The 7,385-nt window shown below is 42.9% G+C and overlaps 1 protein-coding gene and 1 long non-coding RNA gene across 6 annotated transcripts in view; both read left to right on the top strand.

Annotated features, from left to right (window-relative positions):
* The window catches only part of AP2B1 (adaptor related protein complex 2 subunit beta 1), a 141,280-nt gene that overhangs the window by 5,134 nt on the left and 128,761 nt on the right, over window positions 1–7,385 (top strand). The gene's annotated exons all lie outside the window — the stretch shown is intronic.
* Window positions 1,146–7,385, top strand: part of LOC108308425 — a 13,211-nt gene continuing 6,971 nt past the window's right edge. Inside the window, exons 1-2 of one of the 4 annotated variants that reach the window (XR_005201204.1) lie at window positions 1,334–1,530; window positions 2,466–2,570. This is a non-coding gene — a long non-coding RNA (uncharacterized LOC108308425). The other 3 variants (XR_005201203.1, XR_001826914.2, XR_005201202.1) reach the window with 3 other exon arrangements.

Raw genomic sequence — 7,385 nt, 5'->3', positions numbered from 1 at the left:
CCATGTTGACCAGGATGGTCTCGATCTCTTGACCTCGTGATCCACCCGCCTCGGCCTCCCAAAGTGCTGGGATTACAGGCTTGAGCCACCGCGCCCGGCTGCTTAGACACTTTTTGACTCACAGAGTTAATGGGCAAATGTGAGAAAAATAAATCATCACTTTGCTCTCCATCCTTCCTCACATCCTGAAATTAACTTTAGGGACAGCTAGTTTCATTTAACCTCATCAATCTTGTTCTTCAGTTCCAGGTCCGGGAATCTAGGTCTAGGTCTTAGTTTCCAAAAGAAACTTACTTTTGTGTAAGCACACCTGTTATATGCTAGGCACTTTACCTAATTTATCTGCTTTAAGCTTCACATGCCCGAGAGAGTATCATTGTCTTCATTTCACAGATAAGAAGGTTGAGGAGACTAACCTTCCCAGTCACATTCATGGTAGGGATTCAAACTCACATCCAATGCCTCCTCAAACTCTTTTCGGTGCACCACTATCCCATAGCTCCACTGCTCACATATAGGCCTAGGCTGTATCACCATTGTCCACTCTTGAGCCGGGCAGGAAAATTAGCTGAGAGGGTTTTGTTTTTGTTTTTTTCAGAAAGGAACAAGATATTTTATTATCTCTCTTTCTTTCTTTCTTTCTTTTTTTTTTTTGAGACAAAGTCTCGCTCTGTTGCCCAGGCTGGAGTGCAGTGGCGCAATCTTGGCTCACTGCAACCTCCGCCTCAGCCGGGTTCAAGCAATTCTCCTGCCTCAGCCTCCGAGTAGCTGAGATTATAGGCATGCGCCACCACACTCGGCCCAAAGACGGGGGTTTCACCATGTTGGCCAGGCTGGTCTCGAACTCCTGACCTCAGGTGATCTGCCCTCCTCGGCCTCCCAAAGTGCTGGGATTACAGGCGTGAGCCGCCGCGCCCGGCCGATATTTCATCATCTCTATGTTTACGTTTTTCAGAGAATTTCTGTGCGAGAAAACAAATCCACTGTCAGCTTTGTAAATAAATCCCTTTGGAGTAGCAGCTTATCCTCTGAGGCCCAAGTGGGCCAGCTTTGCAGGGACCAAGGGAAATCTTTGGGTCTGGAAGGCGGCAGCGATCCCCCGCCTTTGTAGAACTCCCGCGCACCCCGATGACGTTGCGCGGCGACGTTATCTGACGTCAGAGCTTCCTGCCCACCATCTTTGTCCCTGGCAAAGTGGGTTTTGCGCAGTGACTTAGACCTAGAAAAGAATCGTGACGGGCAGGAAACCATTACACCACCACTCGGGCTGTGCTCTCCGGCTGCAGCCGCCACCCCCACCCTCGCCTTCGCCTCCGCCTCCGGTGAGTTCAGGGCGGCTGCATTTGGGGTGTGTCCCTAATTGACAGGGTTGGGGACAGAGAGAAGGGGAACCCCAGGCTGGGATCGGAGACCGGCGGAAGCGAGGAAATCCTAAGAGCGTGACCGTTGAGGATACAGGGAACCGTCGGGTGTGACCGTTGTTAGGAAAAGGGTTGGAGAAAGGGTCTCCACCATGGTGGCTGTGGTGCGGTGAGGGAATCCTCGTGTGTGGCAGCAGGTAGTTGGGGACATGAGGGGAAGATGTGTTTAGGAATTCAGGGTTTAGGAGGGCCGGAGGCCAGGGGTGTGGCCGATAGAGCCTGGAGGCCGTGGGGGGGGAACTTTCCTTCCTCCCCGCTCGGCGTCGTTCACTGAGAGGCTGGAACGTGTCCAGCAAGCAAAGGAAAAGGGATTCCCTTAAAGGTTTTGCTCATTGATGGGCGAACGTCGTCTCTTCACTGCTCCGTAATGGAGGTGCAAATCACTAGAATCTTGACCACCTGGGGAAAGAAGAGGCATTCACTGTGACCCTTGGAGGAAGGAAGGAGTAACCTCCAGAATTTACTCGATGTGAGACGGGGAAGCAAATGGGGGTAAATCTTAACCCGTCTTAACCCAGAATTTTTTTGGGGGGGCTCTGCAGGAATGGTCTGGTTCGGGAAAGGCTGTAGATTAAGCTGGAAGTAAAGAAACTAGAACTTTCTGTTCTTTCCTTATCATTTGAATCCAAATAATGTGTTCATGCTGCTTGTTTTCAGAGTAGTCTTCTATTGGAGGGGTTGGATGGGAGGACAGGCTTTTATTGAATTCTCGCAGATGCTTCATTAAACTTTTGACTTTTATTTTTGTATTTTTAGAGACAGGGTCTTACTGTGTTGCCCAGTCTGGTCTCGAATTCCTGGGTTCAAGCGATCCTCCCGATCCTTCTGACTCGGCCTCCCAAAGTGCTGTGATTACAGGCGTGAGCCAGCTCACCCAGCCAAACTTCACTTTTGAAAAGAAAAGTGTTTGAAAACTTATCATAACCATTGTGGTTTAAGAGAAAGAGCATTAAGCTGATAAAGGCACAATGACTAAGAAAGGTGGTCTCAATGAGAATCAATTTAAATTATTAATTACCGTCCTTGTATACTTCAATTGCTTAGCCTCAGGATAAGCTTACAAAGTAATAGAAACTCTTAGATGAAGGCGGTGCAGCTCTATAAGAAAACGTGTAACACATTCCAGAGATGACTAAGCGCCCGGGTAAGGTGAGAACTGTTTTGCAAGTATCTTAGCCGTTGAAACGTTGAAGGAAGCAGAAAGGATGATGTGTAATGCAAACAGCCTCACTAAACGCTGGGTGGTAAAATCAATATAAATCTAATATTGTGACTATGGATTAAGAGACTCAAGGAAGTCCAGTTCTTTCATTCTTTCTTTCCTTAAAAGATCCATATTTTGAAATATTAGCTTTTTAGGCACAGGTTTGAACCAAGCTGAGCAAGGAATATATTAAATAGGACACGTTCTCCTTTCTCTTGTCCTTTTTTCCTTACAGGCGTAAGTTTTCCAGAGTTTGACGTTATTTCGGTTAAGAATTAGATGTAAAACTTTTGAACTTCTTTCCTTCTGTGTAATATTAAGAAGCTACTTTGTAGTCTGTTATGTTTAAATAGAAATAACAGGTGATTTTAGCTTTTGTGTCTCATAATTTCTTATGAGCAAAATAATACTTGATGGTGCTGTTGTCTGCATCATTACTGAATATTTGATTCAAAATGAATTTGACACCTTTCATAATAAAAGATTACTGGAATGACATTTCTGCCTTACAGTTTGGTTAACTTTGGCTCGTTTTTCACTATGAGCACTGAACTGTGTAAAGCCCAGCTTTGTGAATAGAAGGGTTTAGTGACTTTACAAACTAATTTAGCTTCCCAAAGAGCCATTTGAATTAAGACCGTATTAATTTTTTTCTGACCTTATTCTACCCAAGGTATTAATCTAATTTTGCTGCTCTCTTTTGGGAAACTGGAGGTAGGTACAGGAGAGGAGGGACTTTCACAATCTATATTTGGTAGAAACTAGGTTATGTTAAACCTGGATATATAATCCTGCGAAGGGAGGCCTTTTCTGAAATGCAGTGACATCACACTCTGGTCAGGGCAAGTAAGAGTGATTATGTGCTTTGACTTTGACAGCTTTGTTGGTTTAACAATGTCCTTAGGCCATACCATAAATCCCCAGAACAGCCAGTGACTTGTCTGGTTTGATCTGGTAGAAAGGTAGTGTGAGTTCAAATTCTATCATGGCTTTGCTTATTTCTCTGGCTTTCCTGAAGGAACATTTTTCCCCCCGTAGAAGCAATTTGATTTTTGAGGCACTTCAGCAAATACTTGCTTTTTTTTTTTCTCGAGCTCTATTTTGTATACTTTTTCTGTAACTTCTAATGCAGACATCAGTTTTTGCTATCCTATATTTTGGAAACTCTGGCTATGTCCATATCTAGCATGAGATTAAGTGTATCTCGTTATATATATTTAATGAGATAAACTTATATATAGGTGATTTTTTTTTGAGGTGAAATTCACATACCGTAAAATTAACCACATTAAGGTGAACAGTTCAGTGACATTTAGTACATTGACAGTGTTGTGCAGCAATCACATCTTCTGATTTGTTTTTATTTAGACTTTTTATTTTTCTTGGAGTTTCTTTTTTTTCTTTTTTGAAATAGAGTCTTGCTCTGTCGCCAGGCTGGAGTGCAGTGGTATGATTTCAGCTCACTGCAACCTCCGCCTCACAGGTTCAAGTGATTCTGCTACCTCAGCCTCCTGAGTAGCTGGGACTACAGGCGCAGGCCACCATACCCAGCTAATTTTTGTATTTTTGGTAGAGACGGGGTTTCACCATGTTGGTCAGGTTGGTTTCGATGTCTTGATCTTGTGATCCGCCCACCTTGGCCACCCAAAGTACTGGGATTATATGCATGAGCCACCGCACCTGGCTCTTGGAGTTTCTTTTGGTTTAAGGCAAGAACCCACTTGGTACCATGTTTCTCTGCCAATATGTATAGGGAATATTTTGTTACTATTGTTTACAATAGTGTTGGTTACAAGAGTGATATCCCTTCTCTTTAGAGCAGGGACTCTTAATTTAGAACCTATGTTATGAACTTCTAAAGATACTTGACCTTTCTCACTTCCCTGAAATTTTATGGGTGGGTGCATTATTTTCTAGTTAAGAACACTTAATGCTCACAGTGAACAGGACAGTAATATATTCCTTGACATTGAAATTGTTAGGGGAGATAATGAAATATGTGAGCTACTGATAAAGGCATGACTTAAGACTTAGGTTAATTTATTGTTTAATAGAATGTAGTGAAAATTCCTGTTAATAATTTACTTATGCCTGTAATCTCATCACTTAGGGAGGCCAAGGCGGTGGATCACTTGATGTCAGGAGTTCCAGACCAGCCTGGGTAACAAGGCAAAACCCCATCTCTACTAAAAATAATTACCCTGGCATGGTGGTGGGTGCCTGTAGTCCCAGCTACTCTGAAGACTGAGGCAGGAGAATTGCTTGAACCTGAGGAGGCAGAGGTTACAGTGAGCCCAGATTGAGCCACTGCACTGGAGCCTGGGCCACAGTGAGACTTCGTCTGGGGGGAAAAAAGAATTTAATCAGCTGGGCTTGATGGCTCATGGCTGTAATCCCAACATGTAGTCCCACCTATTCGGGGGGCTGTGGTGGGAGGATCACTCCTAGGCCCAGGAGGCAGACATTGCAGTGAGTCCCAGCTGGGACTACCGGCATGTGCCACCATGCCCAGCTAATTTTTATATTTTTATTAGAGATGGGGTTTCACCATGTTGCCCAAGCAACATGAGTTCAAACTCTTGAGCTCAAGTGATCTGCCTACCTCAGCCTCCCAAAGTGTTGGGATTACAGGCGTGAGCCATCTCGCCTAGCCAAAAAAATTTAATGTGTGTGCGTATATGAGCTTTTTCAAATAAATTGGGTGAAGAATTCTAAGGAGGTTTTAAAATCTTAAACAAGTTTTAAAGGACTTAGAATGGCATAGTAAACATCCTAGACAGATTGTAATGGATTTGAGCTATAGCTCTTCTTTGAGGCTCAAGTAATCATTTCTGTATACTGGTTTTTCTGTTTGTATATGTAAATTCATAGATAACTTCAGATTTATTCCACGTCTTTTATGTGAAGGATTTCTTTCTTCATTTGCCCACTTCACATTTAGTTTACATTATGAATGGATTAAATGATTATAACATTCTTTGCATTTTTGCTAGAAGGGCATTGTAAAAACATTGAATAAGACAAGCCTCTGTTACAGATTATTTTTAATTATAACAAACAGTAAAGGAGAAATTTCTATATTCTGTAATGATATTTGTGAGTCCTAGCTCACTTCTTTTAACAAGATAATTCTGCAAAATTCTGGTACAATCTAAAGAACTATTAGGATCAAGACTATAAATAGCAATTAGCTTATTGGAAAGATAGCAAATGAGTCTAATTTCCATTAAACTGTACAAGTAGCACATTTTAGAGATCAGATTGAACCAGACGTTTTAAATTATTTTAATGTTTATCTCGCTTCCTTTTCTTTAATTACATTGATTTGTTTGGTGCTTAGGTCTGTTCTCCCAGATTCATGTTTACTATTGTTTACCAAATATATTATGTCATAGTGACCTGATAATAATGAGCAGATGCCAGGATGTCTTGTCCTGAAATTGGTAATAAGTGTTATTAGTGATGGTGATAAGAAAGAAGATACTCATTTTTGAGTACAGAGGAATATTATTTAAATAAATAAATATTCCCCTTGATACAATGTCTCACTCTGTCATTGAGGCTAGAGTGCAGTGGTGAGATCATAGTTCACTGTAGCCTTGACCTCCTAGGCTCAAGCGATCCTCCCACTTCAGCCTCCCAAGTAGTTGGGATTACAGGTGCATGCCACCACTCTTGGCTAATTCTTGTATTTTTAGTAGAAGCAGGGTTTTACCATGTTGCCCAGCCTGGTCTCAAACTCCTGGGCTCGAGCAATTCGCCTGCCTTGGCTTCCCAAAGTGTTGGGATTGCAGGCATGAGCCACCACACGTAGCCCAATTTCTTATTTATTTATTTATTTTTGAGATGGAGTTTTGCCCTGTTGCCGAGTCTGGAGTACAGTGGTGGGATCTTGGCTCACTGCAGCTTCTGCCTCCCAGGTCCAAGTGATTCTCCTGCCTCAGCCTCCTGAATAGCTGGGATTACAGACACAAGCCATCACACCTGGCTAAGTTTTGTATTTTTAGCAGAGACAGCGTTTCTCCATGTTGGCCAGGCTGGTCTTGAACTCCTGACCTCAAGTGATCCGCTTGCCTTGGCCTCCCAAACTGCTGGGATTACAGGCGTGAGCTACTGTGCCCAGTCCTAAATTTTAATACATTTAAAGAAGTCAGGTACATTGGACAAAGTCTTAGAGTTTCTCAAATCAGAAAAAGGGGTCTTATTATTTAATAAAAATATGACCAGGCTGTGCCATTTTTGTTTTATTAGTGGAGCCATTTGTCATCTGGATTAATTCTCCTGGAAATTGGGATAGAAGAGTTTAGGTTGAGGCTGAGATCCCCATTGTTTTAAGTTTCAACACCAATTTGATTCTTGTGTCTGAACAGATGTCTCAGTCTTTTGCCTTGTTTTTAACTATAAACTGACATTATTTGGGAATGCTCTTAGCTAAATCTGGATTGTTGTAAGTGAGAAAGCCACATTAAAAAAAAATCTGGTGAAGCACGGTGGCTCACGCCTGTAATCCCAGCACTTTGGGAGGCCGAGGTGGGAGCATCATGAGGTCAGGAGATCAAGGCTATCCTGACTAACACAGTGAAACCCCATCTCTACTAAAAGTACAAAAAATTAGCTGGGTGTGGTGGCATACGCTTGTAGTTCCAGCTACTCAGGAGGCTGAGGCAGGAGAATCACTTGAACCCCGGAGGTGGAGGTTGCAGTGAGCCAAGATCGTGCCATTGCACTCCAGCCCGGGCAACAGAGGGAGACTCCGTCTC

The sequence above is a fragment of the Cebus imitator genome, unplaced genomic scaffold (assembly GCF_001604975.1).
Source record: "Cebus imitator isolate Cc_AM_T3 unplaced genomic scaffold, Cebus_imitator-1.0 Scaffold85, whole genome shotgun sequence".
Taxonomy (NCBI): Eukaryota; Metazoa; Chordata; class Mammalia; order Primates; family Cebidae; genus Cebus; species Cebus imitator.
Note: the sequence above shows the minus strand (reverse complement) of the source record. Positions and strands in the feature narration are given on the sequence as shown.